Raw genomic sequence first — 26,793 nt, forward strand, 5'->3', positions numbered from 1 at the left:
AGTGGTGGTTTTAAGACCTGCAGTAGAGACTCATGGCTCTGTGTGTGAGCACAAGGAGAACAGGCTCAATAAAACGTGGTGAACACACAAAATTTCTGAAGTACAGATAAAATGAAGGAAGAAATATTTTCTTTTCTTTCCTCCCCACTTAAGTAAACAGTAACTTTTAATTCTTGTTAGTGTGTATGCCCTGTTTTTAAATATGCCATATCTGTTGGTATCGAGCAAAATTATTTCACTAGCAGTTCAGCACATTAGCAAGTATTAAGTGCATTGGATTAAATGTGTAAAATGGTCACCTGCTCTCTAGAATTAATAACCAATACATCACTTCAAGGTGTGCCATACAGGCAATTCTAGATGCACTACAGCACTTCCTGAACATGTTCCACAGCAAAGTTTGTTCATGTTGGAAGTTCCAAGTGTACATAAAGTGTATATAAACCCTACGATTATGGTTTATGAAAGCACCTTCTGTTTGCTTTTTTTCATGGAAAAGGTGAGTAGGTGTTTATTTAACAGCAGCCTGCAATTCATTTGTTTTTAAATAAACCCAAGTTAATATTTTGGAGAGCTTTTATTTCGTTTTAAACTTAGGATTTTTATAACTGTTTTGTATATAGATCACTTGCAGGAATATAGCTTACACCAGGTGTCAGAGTACTGTAAAATAATTTTTATGCCACCTTTCCAAGGCAATAAATGCCATATAAGCATACACAAGTGCAGATACAGTACTTTTAGATGAACATCCTCAAACTGTATGTTAGAAATCTGTCTGACAGACCTACCCAAAGGATGACACTTTCTGATCTTGCCAAAGCAGCAACTGTGTAAAAAGAAAATTTCCTCTGGTGGTTGAGGTTGATAACAGCAAGTTTTCAGTCATCTGCCCTACAATAAAAAGACAAAATAGAAGATGAAGGACAGCAGCAGCTGAATCCACAGGCCTGGCCACATAGCTCCTGTCATGATCAGTCTAATGCTTATTCCAAGAAATATGTGAAATATTTTTTGTGGGAATCATGTGGATACTTGTGGGTTGTGGTTTGTTTGGTTTGATTTTTTTTGGTTGGGGTTTGTTGGGTTTTTTTTCCTCTTTTTACTTTGTGCCTCCATTTTTGAAGTGTCTTTTTTAAGATGTTTTTCGAAAAGTTACTTGAACTGGTTTTGTTGGTGTTTGTTTTTTTTTTATGATGATCAGAATGCAATTTAAACTTTTCTAGAGGTATGAGATTCCAGCTTCATTATTAAGAATAGAGTGTTTTTTTGTAGAGCTTGTTCTTTTACACTGATAGGATTGCTCTGCTGGTGGTCTTTACCAATTCTAAGAGATTCACAATAGGGTAGTATTTTTCATGAAAGCCAATTGTCTTTGTCAGACCTCTATAGAAAACTATTTTACTCTAAATAGATTCTTCCAAACTGCCTACAGATACCTCATTTGTTATGAGATGTCCTGTATCTCATGAGTTTACATACCAAATTGACCTCTTTTTCTTTCCAGTTACTCTTTAATGTCACTTTCATTTGCAGTAAATATCTTGTTCTCTTTCTTTCTGACGAAAGTGTACAAATTTAATTTAAAAAAAAATCCAGTAATCCAGAAGGATTTAGAGCTGTGGACCCATGTATTAAATGTAAATCAAAACTTAGTTGGAAGATGCTTATTATGAAGATTAGACACTCAGTCTCCAGTTTGGAGCATTAGTTGTGCAAGCAACTGCTTCTTTACTGCGTTTTCCAGAAGACAGCCAGTGAAAAGCAGCTGTTGATAGAGGTCTCTGAAAAAAAAATGGGAAAGCACTATGAAAAATTAAGGGAGGAAGGTGCCACAACTGTGCATGTTTCAGGATCTTGAATAGTTCTCCCTTTAGGGTCCTGAAATGTGATCATGTGCTGAAGTGAGTCTCACAAGAAACAAACAGGATTCAAATTCACAGAGAGTCAGTTTAAAGACAGACAAAAGACTGGGATTATAGTTGGATTTTTATTTCTTCAATTTATTTTTTTTCCTAAAATATTATTGCCTTTTTCTCTAAAACTTGGTTAAATTACCTGAAAATGTCAGTGTTCTTTTTTATCTCTTCATCTTGCTTAATCTCACTACTGTTACTCATTTAGCAGTTCTGAAACAAATAGGATTACTTTTGTTTGTTTGTTGGTTGGTTTTTGTTGTTTTTTGTTGTGGGGGAGGAGGGGGGTGTAAGTTTTTATTTCAAAAGGCTCATGGATACATCATCTTAACCTCTGGAACATTCATGAAAATGTCTTCCTCCTCATCACCTAGCTGTATTATAAGGAAAGCATGAATGTTTTGTGTTTTCCAAGAGCTATGTTAAACTTTCAAAGCATATGTGCCCTTTTTCTCTGTAGTCTGATGGCCGAATGGTACTGTCTGCATTCGAACACAGGAATGTATTGATGAAAAAGTAACTATAGAAGTACTATGAAAAGCATAATGATTAATATTTGTCTTCAGTATTTCAGATTTTGGAGACCAAGAAATTCAATTGTTAATATAACTGTAAATTTGTTTTTTCCTGTAGTCTTGTTTATGACAGAAAGGTGTGTAGAGTAGGGTGATTCTAAGCAGAGTGTTGTACCATTAAACAGCAAAATTCTATGTATTGTTACACAAAAATATTTAACCCTTTTTACCTTGCCTGACACTGCATTGAGCTTGCTGGGAATTCTGTCAAAGAGCAGAGTAAAGTTATTCGATGTATTCATCTACAGCACTTAAAAATCACACTACAAATATACACTTGAGTGGTTTTGTGTTACTTTTTAGGAAAAAACCCTCATGTATTTTTCACTTAAATTCAAGAAAAGGATCGTAATTCGATCATTTTTTAAAAGACTATTGTTTTGCTGTAACTCTTGTCCTACCCCAGGTTCATTTACTTGCTTACAAATTCCACTTGTTTTTTTCAGTGAAATGCTGATTGGAAACTTCAAAATACTTTATACACTCTTAGAAGGGGTGAAAAAAAATAAAGTTAGGCTTTACCTATGTGAATGGAAAGAAAAAAAAAAGCTTATTGTTTTCCAGTCTGAACACTGAATCTGTGATCTAGTCATGGTCTTTGATCTTATTTAAATCAGCAACATTACCGCATGAAAAATGGCTCATATTGACATATACATGTGAGTAAAATCTAGTCAATGTAATGTACTATTAAAGTGCTTAAGAACTACAAGATGTTATATAGGTAAATATGTTTTTGCACGTGTGCTTTCTCAGGGGAACACATTATTCTACTAATCCTATTGATGTCAGACAGTGTTCTTAGACTTTTATTTATAGACCAGAATTTGCCTTTTTTACTACACTTCCAGCAGGAACTGGAAAGCTAAATTATAAATATTTTACTTGATCAAGTCTATTTTGTAAAAGAGATGTGAGTGTATGTTGCTGTTGTAAATGATACCTTATCTGACAAAAATCTTTCTTTTAGGCAATGTTTAAATTTCATACCTTAATACTCTGATTTTTTGTAGGATTGTAAGAAAAACAGTTTGCACAGTGATATACTAATGCTGTGCAGTTGTGGCTTCTATGTAGATACTCTGTGCATGCTTAGTTTTAATGCACATGCAGATAACACTATTTCTTTAAAGTATACCTAGCATTTCAGTACAAGTAGCTGTAACACTAATTATTTATGATAGAATGTCTTAATAAGGCACTTAGGCTACTGCTATTCAAATAGGTGAATTAGTATTCAGCTAAAAAGGTGTTTGTTCCCTTTTAATAGAAGTCACAGGCCATCATTAATGTTGATAAATATCTGAAATTACTACCTTGATGATGAGAAGAAGAAATGTTCAGTTATTAGGATGTGCCTTAGAAGAATGTCCTAGGCATCAGATTTTTCCGTCTCCCAGGGTACTACTTTTGTGGTATTGACAAGTCAGCTTTCTTCCTCCATTTGCCATCTTAAAAATAGGCATAATAAAGTTTTCTATCTTGGCATGATGGTGCTTAGAGAAGATAATAGTAAGCACTGAATTGTTACATGTTGCAAGGAGCATAGCTACTTGAACCTGAGACTCTAGTCCAGTGGCTACCCAGAGTCACCTCCAGTGCAACCTCTTAAGTCCTTTCCTTGCACCAGGTTCAAGTGATGGAATTACTCATGTGTCAGTTCCCTGTGATAAGAGTATGGCTGTTTGTTACTACTTTTAAATTCCTGAAAATGCGAGACAAATTCAGAAGCAAAGTAAATAAATCATCAGGACTAAGCTGCAGTAGCCCTCCTTCCTCAACCAAATTCAAACCAGCCAGTTTGAAAGCTGAAATAAGGCCCTTTCTCCAGAAACTAACCACATTAACAATTCTCCCGTTTTCATACATTCTGGAAAAATATGAACTATGCAACATGCTATGAAGGCCATAAAACATGAGCTCTTCTGGATCAAGGAAGAGGAATTGGTTCCAAAAGCTTTGAGTTCCCACACAGAATATCCTGTTAGCAGTTCCTCACTCTTTTATATCAGCAAGGCCACGGCTCAGTTGTTTTCACTGATCTAAAATGTGGCAATATGACAGAAAGAGTGAGAAAGATAAATTCTTTCATACATGTCAAGGCCAGCTGTGCAGTACCTTTCAGGTCCCCTTAAAAAAAAAAAAAAAAAGGTAAGTTTCCAAGTGACCCTTCCAGTGACCTGAAAAGTCCACTGCAACTTGAGTTCAGCAGGAGATGAATCTCTGTTGCCCATGAAATGCAGCTTCCAGTAAGGAGAGTAAAAGTGGCTACTGTAGTGATGAATGTACCTGCAGATGGCTACATGGATTAACACAGCTCTAATTTATTCCACATTAAGAAAAAGGACTATAATGAGTTATTAATAAAGACTAAAAATGGGTTCAAATTCAATGGTTAATGCTCTGCATAATTTCCTGTAATAGTCCTTCTCACCAAATAATTTTTTTTTTTTAAGTGCTTTTTTCTTTTGCTGTGAATGAAACATAGAAACTCTTCCTCCTCCACCTCCTCGTCCCTTAGGCTTTGGTAGATCTTTCTACTCTTTGGGCATAAGCAATGTCAGCATAAAGTGTGATACTGGTACTGGAGGTTGCTTCACCTCCATTTGTCTACTCCATATATATATTTCCTAAGCAAACATCTCTGTTTTCGATGTCTTTAGTGTTGCATGTAATAGATTTCATAAATCATTTGTGCTGGCATTAATGGGATGGTGGAAACACAGCACAGGGGGCATCAAAGCAAAGGAAAATTCCACTGCAGCTGGCTGAAAATGAAGAGAAGAGGATCCACTGCAGTGACATCCAGGTCTGTTCCTGGATCTTGCCAGAGAGATCAGGGACAGCCAGCACTGGCATAATTAACAAAGGCAGAATCCTACATTTTGCTAGGCTGCAGTCCTCAGATAGTGGATGTACGGTTGTATGTCATTATCAAGAAACAGTGTAGAGCTTATGGGTGAGTAGTCACAAGGTGACTTTCTTTTTGAAAGATCATTTGAATAACATGTGTCTTGCATAGCATCTGGGAGAACCCTGCTTCCTGTATGAGTCCATGATGGTCTTCTGTAGAAATGCAATTAGAGGTGCTCTCTGGGGGCAGTAATTCTCAAAGGGGTTCTAGAGCTCTGCATGATCTGACTCCAAGCATCCAGTTCCCATTCCTCTTTCTTTCAATATCTGTAAGGGTATACACCTGAATTAATTACCTACTTCACAGAATGACAGAATCTTAGAGGTTGGAAGGGACCTCGAAAGATCATCTAGACCAGCCTCCTTACTTAGTAGATTCTTTGGTGGCCAAAAGTGTTTATCTGTTCAAGGAGTCTAGAAAATGGTACTGGTGTGATCTAATACCCCATTTATTACAACTAGACTTCTTGCAAGAGATGCAGAGACTGAGTGTTGCTGTGGTATTGCTAGAGACTTCCTTAACTGAGTATATTTGCTCATTGTTTCATCCCATACTTCTCTTCTTGGCCAATGTTGCAGCTATCACAGATGTGAGTCTTTCCAGAATTTGAACTGCAAATAGTTTCTAATTTTCAGCACAAACTCCTGAAGCTGGAGCAAAGTTTAAGTCAATGGTGACTGTATTACCATTTCTCCTTTGTGCTAAGTCAAAGCACACGTAACCAGTTGCAAACTCACCTCAAAGAGCTTCAATTCAAGTTGTAGTATTAGTGCCATTATTACTTCTGCAATTTTTCAGTATTTTTCCATGTTGCCAGCCAAGACTGCCGTCATCAGGACCTGGCTACGTAGCTCGTTTTACCCCATTTCACAGAATTCTGCAGTTTCGGTTGTCTTTGTTTCTCTTGGAAGTTGCAGATGAGCACAAATTGTGTAAGCTTTTTGAATGTTATTAAATTTCATATGAATAATACATCTAAAATATGTGCTTTTATTGCAGCCTTCTATGTAACAGTGCTGAAGCATATTCTGGAGTGGTATTATTTTCCCTGGAAGTCCTCCATAGTAATTGACAATATCTTGATGATTTTTGGCAAGATGGGGCTTCTGGATAGCTGCTGTGGTAACTTGGCCTGTGTCAGCAATGGACATTGTAATAGGGCAAGGAGAGTTAAGGTTAGTTGGTAATTAGCAAAGGTCCAAGGTAAAAAAAAAAACAACACAAGATGATAGAAGTTTTGTAGGAATTACTACATATCCCTGTACTTTCTAAGCCAACTTAGAAGAAGGTTCTTTGTCATAAGAATGAAGTTGCAGATACCATTCCCAGAAACATCTTAAAGGAGATCTAAGTTCCACACAGGGGTAATTAAAAACTATTTATTTATTCAATCTGGTTCTTTTACTAAAGACAGAGGCACTAATTTAAGTTTGACTACCAGCTGAAAATAGGATTTTCTATTCTGAACGAGTACATTTTTGTGTGTATTTTGTAGGCATCTAGTTGTTCTGGCTCTCTGCAGTATTTCAGAAATTAATGGAGAGTGATGTGAATGCTGTGTTGTGTATCTGTTATTTGATAGCTTTATCTGACAGCTACGATGCATAATGCAATGCACCTGATTCTGTGTCCAGTCAGATCAGGATGCAGCTCCAACAGCTTCATTATAAATTGTCAAGCAGAGTCTTTTGAAGTAAGCTGAGCTTATTATATTCATGCCCATACAGATGTGAATGGAGAGCCGTCTCCTGAGGTGGTAAATAGGGGGGAACGTGTTTCTGTTTCAAGCAGAGCACAGTAGGTGCCTGAGAGAGTCGGCTGCAACATTTGTGCCCTAACAGCAGCCGCGCCGCGGTCTAGGCCCTGGTTTGAGAAGGTCCCTCACCCCGCCAGGGGAGACACCACGCTCGTCCTTGCCGGTGGACACGGAGGCGTGCGTGTCCGAACGGGAGTCCCCCTTCTGTAAACGTGGACGGACTCTCATTTCCCTAAACGCCTTAGAGACTGAGGTGAGGATTTGTGCGGGAAGGAGCACTGCAGATAAAGTTTGTGTCACGGAAGGGCTCTGCTCTGCGATAAATCCCCGCAGCGGCCGCGTCCCCCCGCCTAAGGTGCCTTGGCCAAGCCGCGCAAGCAGAGCTGCGGGGGCGGCTTCGTCCTCTCTCCGCTCTCCCCGAGCAGGAGCCTTCCGGCTCTCCCCGGAGATCCCCACTTCCCGCTGTAGGCTTCACGCCCGTTTCGCGGCGAGCCCACCGCCGCGGCCCCGAAAGGGTTAGGCGGTGCCAAGCCCGGCCCCCGCTCCCCGCCGGGGAGGAAACACCGCCGCCTCAGCCTATCGCCGGGGCCGGCTGCGCGGGGCCGCGGGCGAGCGGGGCTGCGCGGGGCGGGCCGCCAGAGCGGGGCCAGGCGGCGGCGCGGAGCGGAGCGGAACCGGCGGGAAGGGCACGGCGAGGTGGGGCGCGGGGCGGGGCGGCGGGTGCGGGGGGGGAGGTGGTGCTGCCCCCGGGCGCGGGGCGGGGGCGGTGCTGGCTCATTTGGCAGCTTGGGCAGCCCTGCGAGAAGCCGCCGACCCTGCGGGGGTAGCCGGGGACTGCGAGGCTTGTGTTTGTAGTGTTGCTAAGCCGAGAGGTAACCGCTTTTCTCCTCTTCCTTGCCTTGCTGCTCAAAGAGCCCGGCCCGGTGTTTGGCTGGGATGCGGTAGGATCGATTTGCGAAATCGGAGATGTTAAGAAATGAGAAGTTTTTGCATCATTTGCATTGGAGGGGTTGCATCTGGCTGCCGAGTGTAAGCCTTTGAGTTCCCTCGCCTAGCTCTGTAATGCTTGTATAATGGGAAAAGTACAAAGTACTTATAATTATTACGCATCCTAGAGGCTGTGATACCTGCTGTACTGTAGCGGGGGGGGATGTGGAGAGATAGTGCTAGTTCAAAAGTCTAGAAAGAAAAACGTAACTATACAACAGTGCAAATTGTGCCAATAAAAGTATGGGGGGGCGGGGGGGGGAAACGACCTAGGTTAATTTCTAAAGGATCATAAAATCCTTCATTTAAAGCTTAGTGTAATCTTTGACATTTATGTGAGCACCTGAAAAAAAAACCAACCCTGAAGCAGAGCTGTGGTATGGAAGTACAGTGGCTGCCGTGAGCAGCCGCGTTTCTGTCTGCTTCTCATTTAAAGTGCTAGTTTCTTTTGTATACCTAATAAACGATATGTTTAGAATATACAGCTGTGTCACAAAGTCATTCTGTATGCTTAAAGCTCAGTATAATCAAATTCATTGCCTAAAGATGGTGTAGTTGAGGATTTGATCCTTCTTCGCTGAAGTGGAAATACTTTCAGTAATTGAAAGCAGATTCACGTCTGGAGTCGTACAAGCCAAGGTTTTCATTTTTAAAATAAACCTTTTGTTCCCCAGATTTAAATGTTTCAGTGAGCCATCTGAAGACCTCTGTTTGTTAGTTGCTAGACTAGACTTTAAGAAAGGATTGGGAAAAATAAACCTGAGAAACGTATGTCAGCAATTAAATTTACTTAAATGTATAGTGTCTGTATTCCAGTGCATGAACATACCATTGAAGCTTTTGTGCCCATTAAGTTTTAGTTTTCCTGATAATTCATATGAATCTGAATTTGAACTACTCATCTGTCTGTAGTGTGTGTTCTTTTAAACCATCTTAGCTTATATTCACCTTACTTAGACCGTTTCCCATTTTTTTAACAGTTTATTAAACAATAAATCTGAACTTTGGAGATTTGGGGGAACACCGATCTGCTCCAGTAAACAAACCTGACACTTTGTGGTAATAGCTCCCTTTTGTTAACTTCGTGCTTTTTTTGTGGCCGATACTGTGGAAAGCTTTCAGAAACCTCTCTTTCCAATATTTCAGCAGTGGTGAGAGAAACTTAGGATGTGAACTACCAGATTCTCAGACAAAGAGTGAGCTGCTCTCGATCTGTTAACTAGCTTAGAAGGTAGAGAACAATGGAGGGAGAGGAAGGGAAGCACCTTCTCTCCTAAGCTCCCTTATCAGCAGAATAAATTCACTAAAAATCGTGGAAAAATTATCGAAGGTGGCAAGAGTCCCTGTCCTTTAGAAAGCGCATTAATCACTTGATAGCTGCAAGGATCTGATTTCCTGATGTTAAGTAAAAGTTCTCGTTAAGGTAAGCATTTGTATATTTGCGTGATGGTGCTAAATAGGCCACGTTTATTTCCTTGGTGTGCACGTAGCTGATGTAGTTCACTTTCCCCTCTTTGCTTTTAAAGACAGATCTACTGTATCCTCAGTAAGTTCAGGTTAAAGTATTTGAGTGAGACGTGGGAAGGGGAAAATGTTCAAACTAGATCAGAAAATCTAGCTTACCGTTTTTTTCATCTATCAAATTTGGGCTCAAAACTGTCAGGCAGCTCAGTAACTACAAATAAGATGTTAAATTATTTTTTTTTTTGTTAATCACTGCAATTCTATGTCGAGAATGGTATCGTATATGTCACAGTATAGGCTTTTTCCTTTCAAGGAGTTATAAAAAGGCTATGTTACAATTTGGCAAGAAAATCTCCAGCGGTAGAACCTTTACCAAAAAATGTAATGTTTAGATAGTTTTGGCTTACTTATCATTTTTACTTTCTAACTTTTTTCCAGTAAAATTGAGAACACATGAAGTAACACATTCCATGCAGAATGGGATACTCTTTCCCTGCTCCCCCCCTTTTTTTCACCTTTTAAAGAAAAGCAGTTGACATAGTAGCTGTCTGAAAAAAATCATCACTGGTGCTATAAAAAAATATAAAATGTCATGTCAGGTATGGATTAATTTTAAAGGTCCACAGTAAGAATGCTGCTAAGCACACATCAGTGGATGATGCAAACTGACCCAACTTAAATTTGTCTTAAGCTGTATTCTTGCCTTTCTAATGTGCATCTGTGAAGATTTAACAGGACTTACCAAATGACTGAAATTACTTGATAAGCAATTTTGAGGTGAGACTTTCAAGTTTTCTTCCTGTAACTTGTTTTGCATCCCAATTCACTTGTTGAACTAAACAACAAAAAATAAATCATCACAATATGTCCACTTTGGACAGTGTAGGTATTTGAGCAGTGATACCAGAAAATAATTCTGCACAGTATTGTTTTCCAAATGAGAAACGACATGAGCTTTCCTGTCTTTTGTGCATGTCTACAAATATCTTAATGCTGGTTATTTCATTCTAAATACAGCTATAGGCTGCAGTCTGTGTGGGTTTGAATGAAAGACTTTCTCAAGAGCTGGTTACAGATTTATGCATTTCAGAATAGCAAGAGGGCTTCTGTATGTTCAGTGATGTAAAAGGAAATAATGCTTTGAGCTGGTGACCTCACTCATGGTGTGAGGATGTGTACACCTTTTAGGTTTGAGTACTTGAAGATTTGTATACAAAATAAGGAATCAAGATGAAATAAAGTAACTGTGCTAATGAAATGCTTCTGTAGTTTTCCAGCTTCCATAAGTGAAGCTTTTTAAATGTTAGGGACAAGTGGGAAAATTAGCTCTTGTGTTCCTTTAGAAATCTTTACCCATGTTAAACTCTGAGCTGAGCAGGTAGGTGGCTGAAATGTTGTGAATGAGTAGAAGATAATCATTCATCCTCTGTGTCTAAGATTGAAATAATTCAAAGTGCAATTGTACAGGAAAATTTCAACATTTCCTGGGGGTAGCAACAAGGTAGCAACATAGTTTTCTTTCGGGGCTGGCTAGGGTGACAATCCAAACTTGAAACGGAAATAAAATTGTTTTGTGTAAATTGCTATCAAGTAGATGGTTTGTGAAGCAAGTCCTTTGAAAGTGAGAAAGTAGAGTTCTTGTACTTGGAGCAGTGCATCATCCTAGTTTGAGCTACATGGGAAACAGAACACAGGATTGCAATGTTGATGCTTAGCTCAAGAGTGAAAGGATGTTTATGACTTGTTGCATGCATTAGAGAAGATTTTGCATAGCAATTGTATATGAATCGTTGCAAACTTTCAGGTATTTGATGTGGTAATCAGTGATGGTAGGAGCACTGATTTTTTAATTGGGTAGTAGGAGGTGTCTTTACAGGAGGTTTAAATTATGATGTATTCAGGAGTTGTGTCTGGATAAAGAAGGTACAGCAAAAGATTTAGCTAAATGCCAGAATGCTTTGAAATTTGGACAAACTAAGTCTACAACTCAGAGTAATGACTGCCTGACAAAATCACAAAGGTAGATATTGTTGTAATTTCTGCAGATCTGTGTTGTGGTAGAGGTCTGATTAAATATGTGTAACATGTTTTCTGTTTACTGTATTTTCTGTGGCAAAGGAACAGTAATTTTTGCAGTAGCAGTAAGCTCACATATCTAGTATCACATCAACAGTGAGTTACATATTTTTATCTTCCTGATACAACTTGCTGATCTGCCTCTTCGTGGCTCTTGCAGAGGATTCAGGCCCGTGCAACAATATTTCAAAGATGTTTAAAAGAAAAACAGAAGAAAAAAGGTTAATCAAATAGGAGATCTCTTCCATGTAGCTACAAAAAAGCACATCCAACTGCTTTGTCTGCTTTTTAAATCATTTCCTTTTTTGTTCATTTCAGTTGTTATTAGTGTGTTACTGTCTTTTTTTTTTTCTGTCCTGATATGAAGAAGAATTAGTGTCCTGCAGAATGCTTTGGTATGCAATAATATATATGAATAAAAATTCAAGAAGAAAGTAACTGCTACTATAGAACAAATTTTTTTGGTCATTTTTCATCATTGTATAAATTATGGGAAAGCATTACATTAGGCTTCCAAATTGTCATAACTGCCAAACTAATTTTTAAACTATTTTAATTTGCATCTCTAGTAGAGTTGCTGACTGCACACAAAGGAAAAAAATGAATGGGGAATGTTTTCATTAGAGTAGTTCTTGGCCTACCAATAAAGACCTGCTTTTTCATAAAATGTTATTGTACCTGTGTATGAAATAAAGCCAGTTCCAAATCTGCAGAAATTCAGAGTTGTTAATTTTTGCAAAACATTTTTCCTCTTAGTCAGAAACCATGTTAAAAAAAGACTGGTGTCCAGGGAGTTGTAAAAAGTAGTCTGAAAAGCCTTTTATGCTCTTTCTTTTAAATAAAACAGAATTGCCTTATGTAACAAAGTTAACTTTGTTAACCTTTTATAATTATTTAACCATTATTTCATTTTACCCCCTGCTTAAGCATTGTACATTAATGCAATAGACACCTGGCTGCGCTCTTAAAAGTTTATTTGTCTTTCAATTCCTGTGATAGTAGGGGGCAGTATATCTCCTTAATTATCTTTGTTCAGGGAAATGTTGAAAGGCCAAGGTAGTTAAACAAGGCCATTTGGATTTGCAATAAGGTCGAAGTCAGATGCAAGGAAAGTGGTTAAATGCATTATCATCTTATTGAGCACATCATCAGTATAGTGACCTTGATGGAGGTGGAAAAAGCCATTTGGCTATTTTATGACAGCCACCTCTCTGCTGGCTTTATCCCTGCCAGAGAGTACTTCAAATAGTTTTATCACAGTCTGCTCTTGTTGCTTTGAAATCTGATTTTTCTTAATAACAGGTAACGATTTAGAGGCTGAACATTGAAATGAACTTTTCTAATAATGGCAAATTTTAGTACTTAAGAGTTCATCCTTTGGCTTGTGAGATAAGGAGATATCTCTAAGTTTCATATTAAGGTGACCTTAATGTTGACTGTCATATACCTGTCTTTAAGGATCTCTGAACAGATAATAATTGTTTTCTATTCATGCAAGCCTTTATTCTGCTACTTCTTAAAACAGTTTTTAAGTTACTCTAAGGACAGTCAACCCAACTTCTAGCCTTAGCAGCTGAAACACTATTTGTTTTTACATGTGTGTATTAATGTTTTTATAAAGATACTCAAACCATGGAAGACCTGTGGCTAAGCTGGAAACAAATAATTTAGAAAATGTATAACTAGTGCTTAAATTTCTGCATCATTAGGCTTTGTAACAGAAGTCAATACTGATGCCCTAAAAGCTTCCAAAAGTAAAATTTTAGCTGTTGCACATTAATTTAAATCTTTAATCAAAGTACTCTGAATTGTCTGTCTTCAACTCTCTCCATTTTAGCTGTCTTTTCTAATTCTTTTTTTTTTTTTTTGTGTAAAACTACACTGATTTGGAACAAATGGTGTAATTTTAAATATCTGGCTTTAAGAAGACCTCAGTGCTAGTTGTTCTTTTTATAGGACTCTCTGTACAGGTATTGGCGTAATTATTAAGGGAATTTTAAAACAAATGTACAAAATACAGGGGAAGGCAGTGTCAGGAAAACTGGATCTAAATTTGAGCACCTTAAGATATAGGTTAATTGGCTGAAGCTCACAGCAGAGCATTAAAAATTATTAGATACTAGAGGATATGATTTATAAGAAAAGATGAAAAGAAAGAAAATATATATAGCATAGTCACCTGACAGATCTGCACTGATGGAAGAACCATCTGCAAGATTTCTAAAGACCGTGTGGGCTGATATGGTAGATTTAGATGCAATAAAGTGAAATTAAGGACCAGAGAAATATCAACTGCGTATAAGGACCCATTTTGTAATGATAATATCCTGCAGGCTATGGAAAATAACTCAGCACAATTGATGGAAGACCACTGCACAGATACACCTGTCCATTGTCTTGTAATGATACTGAATCTTAAGATCTCTCTTATTAAATAAGAGACAGGCTGTGAGTTGGTGTATCTTGTGTTGAAGCGGATCCCACCATTCCTTGACAAGTGTACCAAAAGCACTGTCAATATTTGAGTCTTTTTCATAGTCTAGAAGTACCTTAAATAATTTTTCTTTCCTTCCCTCATCTTCCTTTTCTTTTGGTTCTCCATTGACCATTTTGGTTTATGGAGCCAGGCATGTATTTCATTGCCAGGAGAGTTTTAACAGCTATCCTTTCTTCAAAACATACAGTAAGGTTCATGACATAAATAGGCATTTTAGAGAATTTCAAATAGTCTTATTCAGCAAACCCTGTTACTCCTCATTTGTGCAAGATCACAGTATTTACCACTCTCTTTTTCTCCTGAGGTCAAGGAATCTCAATCAGACTTTTCAGAGTGATGGTTCCTGTCTGGATGTAGTTAGTCCCTTCTTCCCAGATTATTCTTTCTTTCAGTGGAATTCTGATAGTATTTCCAGCTATTCGTCAGCAACTCTCCCAGCTTTTCACAGAAGACACCTGTATATTATTTATCAATTCTCTTTTCTCATTTCTCATTACTATCCTCCAGTTTTTATATTACTCCCTAATCCTAGTCCTTTCTACCTAATCCTAATATACTGCTGATCAGAGCCAGTGGCAACAGAAACTGTTACATGAGGTGAAAAAAAGGAATAAAAATTGCAACACACATTAGACAAAGTTATGGTTTTGCCTATGAGGTAATTGGTTTAACTTGCAGTCATCTTGGTGAAACCAGTCAGAGCTGAATATTCTTCACCTTGCTTGTATATTGTCTGCCTTTGTTTCCTGTAGTGCGACTGTACCCTATAAATAACAGGTAACAAATCCATATTTCTGAGTGTTTGGTTTCTCTCTGCAGCATAGAGCAGAACTTGTGCTAGAACCTGTTCTTTAATATTTTTTTTTCCTGACTTTTTGCATGCAATTTTATATGGGGGTGAAGTTTCCATCTGTGTTCTTGTGCCAAGTGTGGTCAATATTAAACTTGTATGCAATGAACTACATGGGTATCTTTACTAAGAAATATGAAAATATACTGTGGGCTCTATTTTAGTGGACTGTGAATTACCATAGTTCTGTGGATGATAATGATAACCTTTATTAATTAATTTTGTAGACTGAGCACTGCGAGTCTGAAACAGCATGTGTGTGTGTAGGTTTGCATTTTAGGGAAGGAGTACCCTACACTCAGCTGGCTAATGTTCCACTTGTGCTTGTGGCACTGCAACTTTGTAACATTATACCAAACCGCTGCCAGAAACTTAAAAACTGTCTTACAATTCAGTAGGCTGTGGGTGTTGGCAAATCCAGAAGCCTGGCGAAGCTGTAATGCTTGATAAATATTGGGAAGTATCAATTCTGCCTGCGTGCAGCTCTCGGGGGGTGTGCTTCTGGCTAGCAGCTACAGCCACGAGGCATTTAATACTTTCTCAGTTTTCCCAAATCCTGAAATATGTTGGAAGAGGGCAACAAAAAGGGAGATAAGAGACCAGCTGGACTGCCTTTCTTTTTTACTGTAAAGAGTAAAATTAGAAGGGAGGTAGATGTATAGTCTATGTCTACGCTACAAAGGGAACAAGTCAAGGCACAAGCATCACTGATCTGTACATGCACTTCACCAACAGCCCAGGTACCTCATTCATATGACCTGTTGGGAGCAGTCCCTGGTCCATATCCTTCCCTAAACTGGGTGGATGTTATGTGAGGAGAGGACTGCTTGTCAGAGCCTAAAATTAAGGCAGGAAAACCACTATTGATTTCAAGTTATTGATGATTGTATGCCAGTGCTTGCACTCAAGCTTGCTAAACTGCTCCTGTTGAGGCAGTACAGATGTAAGCATTGAGCCTCAGGCTGGGATGAGAGGGAAAAGACAGGGATAAGAGGGAAAGACTAAAACAAAGGCCCTTGCAGGGACATGCCTGTCTGCTCTAAACTAATTTGTGTTTGACAGAAGCCATTAACACTTTCCAGCATAATAGTGCAAAACCTAACTACAAATTCACTCAGTATGTCTGTCTCAGTATTTTTCACACCACCATCCCAGTTTGATCTGGATTTCTTTGTTCATTTTCTTTGTTTCTTTTCAGTGTGGTCTGTCAGGAGCACGATGTCCCCATTTTCTTAAAAGGTAGCAGTTATCTCCCCTTTACTCACTCTTGATTCCACAGATTTACTTTCAGCTATGTGGACATCTGAATTATGCGTTTGGCTTCAAGTTTCTTTGTCATATATCTCTTAGAATAGTGAGTTGGGTTTTTTTATTGCTATTAAAAAAAAACCAAAAACAAACAAACCAAACCAAACCAAAACCACAAAGAATATGAAGTGCTAGTTCCTGTTCAGCACTCAGCCTAGTTGAGTGGCTACACGTACCAGTTCTTGTCCAATTTGTTCCTCCTTTTTTAATGAAATCAGCATGAAAAAAGTTCAGCTCTGTTTCATTTTCATATACATTTCTACATTTTTGAGACCCTTAAATTGTAGCTCATACGAGTGGTCATGCTTAATTTCTCAAGTGAGATGATTAAGCAGCAAGAAGTTTTTTTATATGTTTCCTGCTGGATATGCAATACATTTTTTTAGATCATAGAAATAAGTTCTTCCCATATGCACACACCATGCTAAAAGGCATAAACCTGTGTACCATGATACTCGTATTGTTGCAACTGGATTTTAAGTTGGTTGAAAAATTTATAAATACTCCCTTTTGGCTACCCCTCTGAAGAGATGCGCCCAGCTCCATTCTAAGTGAATGATAACTCATACTTAATAAAATTATTCAGTATCTCTCTGTGGCACAGGAGGAACCTAGCTAGCTTTTGTTTTGGTTGGAACTACATTGCCTTTTATAAAGCCACCATTGCTCTGTTTTAAGAAAATTAAGCTATTGACTATTAATCAGTCATTTACAGCTCTCCCTTTCTTGTAACTTCAGGTATCCATACTTAAAAATCCCTGCTGTTGTGAGCTATTTCATGTCTACTAACAGAAAACCTGAAAGTATTTTAGGTACTCCACGTAAGACAGGAGTCCTTACATCATTCAGACTATGCCTAGCATTCTGGGGAGCTTAATGAACTCACTTTCAAAAGTGATAAATGTTATTAGAGCATATTATATACATGTTTAAACTTCAGGGGTATGTTGCAATTATTTGAAGAATGTTTAATAAGATGTTATGATAATGCTTGTGTATTTTAAGTGACGGCTCAAATTCCCTGAAGTCTGAATCTCTGGAGTTTCCAGCTCTTCTTGCAAAATTGGAATCATTGCCTTCCAGAATTATTTCCAGATAGCATGAACTGTTGGTTGAGAGTATCCCTCCCTGTTTCATTCAGATGTCTCAGCAAATATACAACCCAGCATCCCCAGTTTCATGTTGCAGCACAGAGCTACCTAATAAGGCCAGCATAGCTCTGGTGCAGTTGAGGTTGGAAACCACTAATCCAGACTTTGGACCAAGGCATTGATTATTACAGTATCATTTTAAATTGGAATATTAACATTTATTAAAATAGCCTGGACTGTTAAGGTTAACAAGCTGGAAGAAATCTGAAGCTTTTTATTTTTCCCCACCTTTTCAGGGAAATTTATGTGCACACTGACTAGTATACCAGATTTCAGCCAGATGTGAATTAAAACTGCTAAGTTGCAAATGCCTGAGAAACGGAATGCATAGTGGAAATGACAGCTCCAGCAGAGGAATGCCAGGAGCTGTTATAAGAATTTAATATTTAAAATGCAATATAATCAGAAATAAGCACCTTTAGGTTTTCATGTTGCAGGAGATTATGACTGAGACACTTTGCTTCTGTAGACAAATTCCCTGCTATGTTACACCTACAGAACTAGCAGGTCTTCACTTGCCTACAACAGTAAATCAGTTTTTAAAGAGGTAGTGTATTGGAAGGTAGCAATCAGATTTTTCCTTTTTAAAATATCTTTATTACAAACATCTGTAATCTTTAATCTTGGAACTGCTGTCCACTGGAGTAGTGTTCCCTGAAACAGACATCTTGTTTGTGTTTAATTTGTCTAAGACCTTGCTTGAAACTCATAAGGTAACATATTTGTTTGTTTATTTTATGGGTTAGGTAATGTTAATTGTAGGTACCGTTCAGATGGTCAGCACTTGAGGACTGTTATCCTTTTCATTCTGTGAAAACCTCCAGAAAGGGGAAAAAGCCATTTACCTAGAGTTGTTACTGTTGTTCTGAAGCATCCTCTTCTTTCTTTCAAACTTCACAATTGATGGAAAGCACTCAAATGCAGGTTTATTTTTCTTCTGTCACGAAGCGCTCTTGAAAGAAGGATTTGCAGAAAGCGGAGTAATGGGGATATTTTAAACTCCTTCATTCACATATAGAAAAATGATGTTTCAAGTCATTATTTTCATTGTAGCATATGAATGATAAAATACTACAGACACTATTAGGAGCTGACTACAAGCTATTTTTTTTTAATAGCAACAGGTTACAAGTGTGGTTGCGTTTCAAATCACAAATAGGTCTAATATTTGTAATAAAGGTAGTAAAAGCAGCAGTCCTTGCCATTCCTTGAAGAATATTGAGCAGTTTAAACCAAAGAGACTTAGAAATCCTAATACAATGGGATGTGTCTTATCCTGGCAAGGCACATTCCTCACATGTTTCCTCCCAAAATTTAAACATAATCTGAGTAGTAGTTTTCATACTTGTCTATGCCTGGTATTAAAACTTGAGTCTAACATGTTAAGATCTTAAAACTCACACCTGTAGCCAATAATATTCTTTTGTAATATGAGTGGAAAATTAGTAATAAAATTACTTTCATTAGTAATGAACAGAATTTAAATGTGTAGGCCTCCAAGGACCAGAAAAATGTTTTCCTTTCATCATTTCTAAAAGGCTTTTTGTGTAATGCCAAAATTCCTGCATGAAGAGGTATAAAAAAATTGAGTAGTCAGAGAGTCAGACTAGTCAGCTGAAATATTTTGAGTAGATATTTTTCTTCATGCCGTAGAGCTGAGAGAGGAATTGCAGACTGGGTTTTTGAATACAACATAAAACAATCTTAAAATTCTTGAAGTATCTGTGGTTTAGTAGCGTGTGTAAATTTACATCAATACTGTAAAATTACACATCTGTTAGTATGTCGAGTAACAGCATTTTGATTACAAACCTAAGTTTGTAAATACTAAGAATATGTTAAAGCGGTGGCACCTTTTCTCAACTGTAAAAGATACTGATTGGCTACTGCAGATACATTTCCAGAATGAAATAGTGGATCACGTCTTGTGAAAGGTTATAAATTTAGAGTTACTGCCTAAAACATGTTCAGGATAGAATGAGAGCAAACATAAGCTGTTTGCTCTCATTTCTGGTACAGTATAGGTCTTACAGGAACACACATTACAGCCTTAACTTCTCCCAAAATGTTTGTCAGCGGAGGTATCAGCAAACCCTGCTGCTCATTTGCAGTGGTAGAAGCAACTGTGATTTCAGTGAAGGAATTTTTGCTTCTGTAGTCTTAACTGAGTTTTGCTTCTGATGATGATGATATAACTGTATCTCTGGTAGAACGTTTACTGGCATAAATATGTTTATTTAGAGGTGTCATTACTTTTTTTCTCGTTTCTACTAGAAAAACTAGTCTACTATCACATGCATGTTCATCTTTTTCTTGCAGTTTTTGTAACAAATAATAATATCTAGGTAGTTAATATTTTGCTGACTACTTCACGTTATTTTCACTGGGAACTTTGGGGGGGTATTTTGAACAAAAAATAACTCAAAACAACAAATAATTGCCTATGCAAAGAAAATACTGTCAGTGGCCACACATCCAAAGATTTTCAATTAAACCAAGGAAGTATTACCCTAGCTTCTTTAAACGTACTGATTTCACTGTAGGGGTGCTTCAGTGACATAAAACAGGTGCTTGCAGAGAGAAGCCAAGCTTTTACATGTTATGTTTTCCCCTGCATGCATAATCACAGTTATATCCAGCCGTGAAAGTCTCACCTCCGCTGTATTGGCAGTTTAGGCTAAGTTTTGTCCCTGAAACAAACCAACCAAGCACCTCAAAAACAACAATAACAAAAAAATCCCTCTGAGCTAAATCTTGGTTTAACTCTGATTCAGCTGGCTGCCTGGAATAGGGTGGAGAGTTGTAGCACAAGGAAGAGGAAAGTTGACATCTATGTTGCCATGTTGCAATAAGGGTGAAGTACCTGGATTTGCAAGTTTATCTAATGGTGATCCATGCACACTGTGCTACTACTTCATGTAGTACGTGCTGTTTCTCAGGGTGGCTTGCACAGCTGAGAGAGGCATTGATGACAAGCTCTTGATTTAGATGTGCTTGATGTAGGCATTACTTGTCACTGTTACAAAAATATTTTCTGGCAGGATTTGTCTGTTTGATGCCTTTAAATCATGGGGACTTTTATTTAAAAAAAAAAAAAAAGACAAATCCAAGTAGCTGGAACAAGGTGCTGGTTTAGAGTTTATATAATGATTTGTAGCACTGAGCTGGCCTGTATTTATGTCAGAAATATGCTTAAAGTATGTTTAAAATGGGAAGAAAATAGCAATTCATCCTCATGTTAAAACTTCTTTAATGCATGCAGTTTACATCTAATATCTCAATGTGCTATGCATTCATTAATTTAAAACAAAAACACCATCTGTATAAAAAAGATCAAATAAAATAACTGCTGTTTTTTCCTCATATTGGACAAAGTATTTGTCAGATAGCATACAGCAGGAAGAGCAAATCTCTTTCGCCGCATTCCCCCACCTCTGGCATATGGAGTACAGTTTTCTTTTATACTCTCTCCTTACTGGTGTGGTGCCAGGCAAGCTGATTTTTCACTAAAGAGGAAGCTGCTTGTGAATTTCTGAGCTGTGCTTAATTCCCTAATTGCATTTTGTTAACTGTGTTATCCATTCTTCCTGGTGTGGAGGGACAACCCCACAAGAGTATCACAGAATTGTCATGGTTGGAAAAGATCTCTGAGATCACCCAGTCCAACCATCTATACAAAAAAATCCCAAACAAACACAACAAACCACACACACTCCAGTAAAAAACACCCACAAAAAACCCCACAGCTCGGCCACTACAGCATGCCCTGAAGTGCCACATCTACACATTTCTTTAGTACCTCCAAGGATGATGACCCAACTACCTCCATGGGCAGCCTGTACCAATGCCTGACCACTCTTTCAGTATAGAAATTCATCCTAATATGCAATCTGAAGATCCCCTGCCTCAGCTTCAGGCCAGTTCCTCTGGTCTGAAGAGGAGAGATGCAGCCCAGCATACTTCATGCTGAAAGCTCAATTGAAGTGACCTGAAGCCTACTTGCTTTTTTTCCACTTCTTGTTCTGAAATCTTCCTAATTTTCCTATCCCTTCTCCTTCATATCTGCTCTGTTTTCTTTTTTACCTCCTCATTTTTTTCCCCATAGACTTTTTTTGTTGCTTGGTTGGTCATTAACTTGGGCTCCTCTTTACTGTCTCCCTGGAGCTAGCATTGCTTTCACCTTGGGCTCATCTGTGACTGGACTGGTTCAGACCAATGACTTGACAACCAGACATTTTTGAAGCAATGTATGCTGTTTTAAAGTAGAAAGCAGGAGAAAAGCTTGGAGCATCTCTGGCATTTCAGGGAGATGTGAGCAGCGATGTCTCCAGCCTTCCTCTCCATCTCTGCTTTCTTCCTTATCCTTTGTAATCACCTTTTAGTTAGTTTGTTTTAGTCCCATTGAAAACTTGAGATTATGGGACAGGGCCCATTCCTTTTCAGGAAACTAAAATAAAACAAACCTCAAACTACCTTTCTGTTCAGTGCCCTGCTAGAAAACATACTAAGTTATGGGAGCACAGATTTCCATACAGATTCTCTCTTGGGTGTGGAATAAGTGTCACCGAGCAGAGAGAAAAATCTGTGTTTGGGCTGTCCTGTGAGAGCTGTACATAGTGTCTTCAGCAACAGCAGGGCTGGTTGCAGGATTAACTTTAAAGAAGTTCCTCACTACTTAATCCACAGCAGCTGCTGATATGGATGTGCATCTGCTTTTATCGTTACTGCTCTTCTGCTCAGCCCTGGCCTTTCCTAATCCAAAGTCAGTATTGGTGTGGATGGCAATGTTGGAAAATACGGATTTAGGAAATGAAAGCTAGTTTACTTGCTATCTTGAGGAACCAGGACCTTGGCACTTTGCACTGGAGCCTATATGTTTATGCTTTGTGCTTTCAAGTTGATGTGGGAGGAGGGATCAAATCCTCTTCAAAGTTCAGATTATTATTATGTACTTATTCTGATATTAAAGGAAAACTATGAGCCTTGAAACGTTTCAATTAAAAATACTTTTTGGCTTCAAAATGCTTTCGGATTACCTGTGATCACCTCTAAAGAGATAATGTGGAGGCTGTGGCTAATTACTAGACCTATATTAGCATTGTTATTCTTTACCTTAGCCTTCCTCAAAAAAAAACAAAAAAAAACCAAACCAAAAAAACCCCCACGATTCAAACTTCTTGCTCAAGTTCTAAGTCAGTGAAGTAGATGAGATAAATTCTAAATGGGAAATATTTATTAAGAGTGAAGAATGAATGACTGGCATTTATCTGAGCAGTTAAAATTTCAGCATCCCAATTCTAGAACTATTTTATTATTACTTCCCTTTTTGCTTCAAAACCTGATGAGGATTATAGAAGAACTGGCATTAAAAAAAATACTGGGTTTTGTTTGCAAATAAAGGCGGATGTTGTGCAAGAAAATAAAGACTCTCAACTGAACTTTGCTTGCTTTCAAATAACTGCAGTGATTCATAGATCTAAACAAAAACCTCATACTTCCAATATCTTTGAACATACTACTTCAAGGTGTCTTAGTTTCTAGCTTGCCATTTAGTCATAACTGCTTCTCAAGCTTGTCACCCACAGTTTCAGAGCAGCTCACTGCTGCTTCTAGATGTTCTACACACTTGCAGGCTACCTAAGGCTTTCCATTTATCAAGCACTGCCCTTTTACTCTGCCCTGCTAGTTGATAATAATATGTGGGAACCATAATAATATGATTGCTGCTTATGTCAAAATTTTGGCGAAGGCTCTACCTGCACTGGCAATTTAAGAAATACAAACATTGGGTCTAGTACTGGAACAGACAAGTTCTTCACTAACCCAAATGTGTAGGGGTTCATTTTTTGCAAGTGGAACAAGATTTTGTACAAGGCTTCAAATCCTTTCTATTATATGGGAGGTCCCTGTATGAGTGTAGTAGACAATATTTTAAAAGAAGACTGTGCAGGAGAGAGTAAGAAAGGAAAGTTGTTCCTCCCACTACTACCTTAAATCTTGGGCAGAGTCATGCTCTAAGGATTGAGCCAATCTTGAGTTGACAGTTCCCTGCTGCAAAAAACATAACCCAGAAGAAAACAGGCAGAGGAAAGAAGGACATAGTTTTCTGTAGAGTTAGCAGGTCAAATCCGCTCCCCATGCAGATAGATGGGTAGTAAAGAAAGGGAAGGGGGTACAGGAATGCCTGGCTGGAGCTGAGGGAAGGTAGAGTGAGGAGTGCTGGAATAAAATGATATATTAGTACTTGATCAAAGTATTCTGAGTAATTTGGAGAACTCTAGTCTTGTTTTTAACTGCCCTACTTGTGGTATACTTAATCGTGTATATTTAATAAAATTTGTGCTGCTTCCTGGAGGGCTTATAGGTGCAGGGGTAGAAGGATATGACTGAATGCTGGGTTTATTTTTGGAAACCTAATTATAACAGCATCATTTTACTTTTCCATTATTGTTGCCCAAGGTTTGTCATGTTTCTGGTGTTGCTATTAATGTCTTCTTAAATGTCAGATACAAACTGCTGATGGTGATCATCTCATATCATATTGCTAAATATATACACACTGCTGAGAATGTCTGATGCAAATGTTATGCCAGACCCTCTACATAGTCAAATTCAAAGTCTTCTTATGCTAAATAGCTGCTATCAAATACAGGCTTAACTATTTTCCTAAGTGGTTTATGACTTTTTTTTTTTTCAGAAGACCTCATACTATTGTATTACTTTAAGTGATCTGTGATAGGGAAAATCTTGTTTCTGAGTAATTGTGACACTAAATGCTGCTAAGTAAGAAATTCCAAATGTATCTTCACTGATGAACTGAAAGCTAATGTCATTTGCATCTAAATGTTGCTCTGTGAGATTGTGGTACATGTGACTACCAAAGAGCAATCAGCAGTCACATGAAAAACAAAAAATGCCTCAGGGGTATTTTTATTAAAATTTCATAATATATATTAAAAAAAAAAAGTGGGCCCTTGCAGTCTGGTAAATTCAGTAAAGTTTCAATTATTAGTGATAAACTTTTTACTGCATCATTTTGGAAATATAAAGTCACTTTAAGATATAAGTTCCTATAGTCCTTGCATTAGTTGACTGGTTAATTGTATGTGAATGACAACCATGTGCAGCCTAAGTTGTGTTCAGTTGGCTAATTCTTGGAAGCAGGTTGTGTTCAGTTTTCTTCTGATGTGTATTGAATTTCATGCATTTAAGCTACTTGAAGTATAGAGTATTTGTGATTTGGATTGAAACATCAATTATGTGCTGCTGGAGGTGTTCTTTAAACTCTTTTATTTGTAAGGAATTACCTGTAGCTTCACTGTGTAAATAAGATTGCAAACAACTGAAAAATGAGTTAGTATCTTGTTGCTACTAAAAGTGGTTGCAAATGGCTGTGGAGATGACATGCCAAGGGAATAAGATTTCACCTTTACAATGGTTTTGTAGTGTTTCCAGTGGCTTTTAGTACCTGCCATTATGCTTTTTTCATGCTTCAAAAGTGAGGTCTTGAAATTTTAGAGTTATAAATATATTTATTACATTCACCCACTCCTGCAAAAAAAAGATGAGTGTGACTTCTGGCACATGAATACATAATTATGGGGTTTCAAAGTGCTTGTATCTTGTTAGAACAGCAAACCTTTGGCTATCAAATAAGCAATTTTGAAGAAATGAGGGATGCCATTTATTTTTATTAAGCTGGGATTTGAATGTTTGGAGAAAGCATTAGGGGAGGCATTTCTTTTGAAATGGAAGTAATATTCCTCATTTGTGATGTTAAAAATATTATTTTTGGCATAGTTACATTCTTTATAAATAAACATTGCAATCTGTGCCTAAAAGAAATATGCTTATTTTCAATGTCTACTTATAACTTGGGGTTTTATTATTATTTTCATGAGGGTTTCTGTGTAACAGCAGAACCAGAATACTGTTCTCTAGGTGTGCCATCATTGCTTTGTGATGGACAGGCCGATGTATTGATTACAAAATATTGATGCATTGAAAACTCTTCATTCTATTATCATGTCATAAAATCAGTACGTGACGTTTTTCAGGCAAGAAGCTGTGGAATAAAGTTAAAATTAACTATTTTAGCTGAGCACAAAGAAAAGACAAGGATAATGAAGTCTGGAATTCAGCCATTACCTCTCTTAATTTATTCAGTGAACACCTTTCCATCTTTTGCACAGCTTTCCACTCTTGTCCTTTTGGTTATTCACATAGTCCAAATACTGAATCTTGCATAAGTATGCTTTTATGTCCTGAGAAGCTTACTCTTTCAATGGAAGGTTAAGGTTTTGGTTGGTCAACCTAAATTTACAAAAGCCAACATACTTTAGATTATTTTAGATACAATGTACAATAATTTTAGATGACACAACAGAAGTTTATGATTTTAGACCTCTCTTGTATCCTGACTGATCCTCTTCACTGTGAGAAATTTTAATTCTTTTGTGTATTTTTCAGTGTCTGACCTTGAGGGATTTTGTACTGTTTAGAATCATAGAATGGTTCAAGTTGGAAGGGGTCTTTGAAGGTCATCTAGTCCAACCCCCTTGCAATGAGCAGGGACATCTCCAACTAGATCAGGTTGCTCAGAGGTCCATTCAACCTGACCGTGAATGTTTCTAGGAACGGGGCTTCTACCACCTCTCTGGACAACCTGCTCCAGTGTTTCACCACCCTCATTGTAAAAAAATTCTTTCAAATATCTCATCTAAATCTACTCTCTGTCAGTTTAAAGCCGTTACCCCTTGTACTTTCACAACAGTCCTTGCTAAAAAGTTTGTTCCCACCATTCTTATAAGACCCCTTTAAGTATTGAAAGGCCACAATAAGGTCTCCTCGAAGCCTTCTCTTGTCCAGGCTGAACAACCCCAACTTCCTTAGCCTCTCTTCATAGCAGAGGTGCTCCAACCCTCTGATCAGCTTTGTGGTCCTTCTCTGGACTCGCTCCAGCAGGCCCATGTCTTTCCTGTGCTGAGAACTCCAGAGCTGGATGCAGTACTCTACGTGAGGTCTCACCAGAGTAAGAGGTGCAGAATCACCTCCCTCAACCTGCTGGTCATACTTCTTTAGATGCAGCCCAGGTTACAGCTGGCCTTTTGGGCTACAAGTGCACATTGCCAGCACATGTTAAGCTTCTCATCAGCCACTACCCCCAGATCCTTTTCCTCAGGGCTGCTCTCAATTTCCTTTGTCTCCTACCCCGTATTGATACCAGGGGCTACCCCAACCTGGGTGGAGGACCTTGAGCTTAGCCTTGTTGAAACTCATGAGGTTCACACAGGCCCACT

At 38.1% G+C, this 26,793-nt stretch overlaps 1 protein-coding gene across 10 annotated transcripts in view; it reads left to right on the top strand.

Moving 5' to 3' along the window:
- TENM3 (teneurin transmembrane protein 3) overlaps positions 1 to 26,793 on the top strand; it is a 503,658-nt gene that overhangs the window by 262,055 nt on the left and 214,810 nt on the right. Inside the window, exon 1 of one of the 10 annotated variants that reach the window (XM_051617413.1) lies at positions 7,376 to 7,414. The exons of 8 other annotated variants lie outside the window; for them this stretch is intronic. The gene's annotated coding sequence lies outside the window, so the exon portion shown is untranslated. Of the gene's footprint in view, positions 1 to 7,375; positions 7,415 to 7,972; positions 8,034 to 26,793 lie in introns of those variants that run through there. One more of the 10 variants, XM_051617414.1, reaches the window with a different exon arrangement.

This window comes from Apus apus, chromosome 4, assembly GCF_020740795.1.
Source record: "Apus apus isolate bApuApu2 chromosome 4, bApuApu2.pri.cur, whole genome shotgun sequence".
NCBI classification, from domain to species: Eukaryota; Metazoa; Chordata; class Aves; order Apodiformes; family Apodidae; genus Apus; species Apus apus.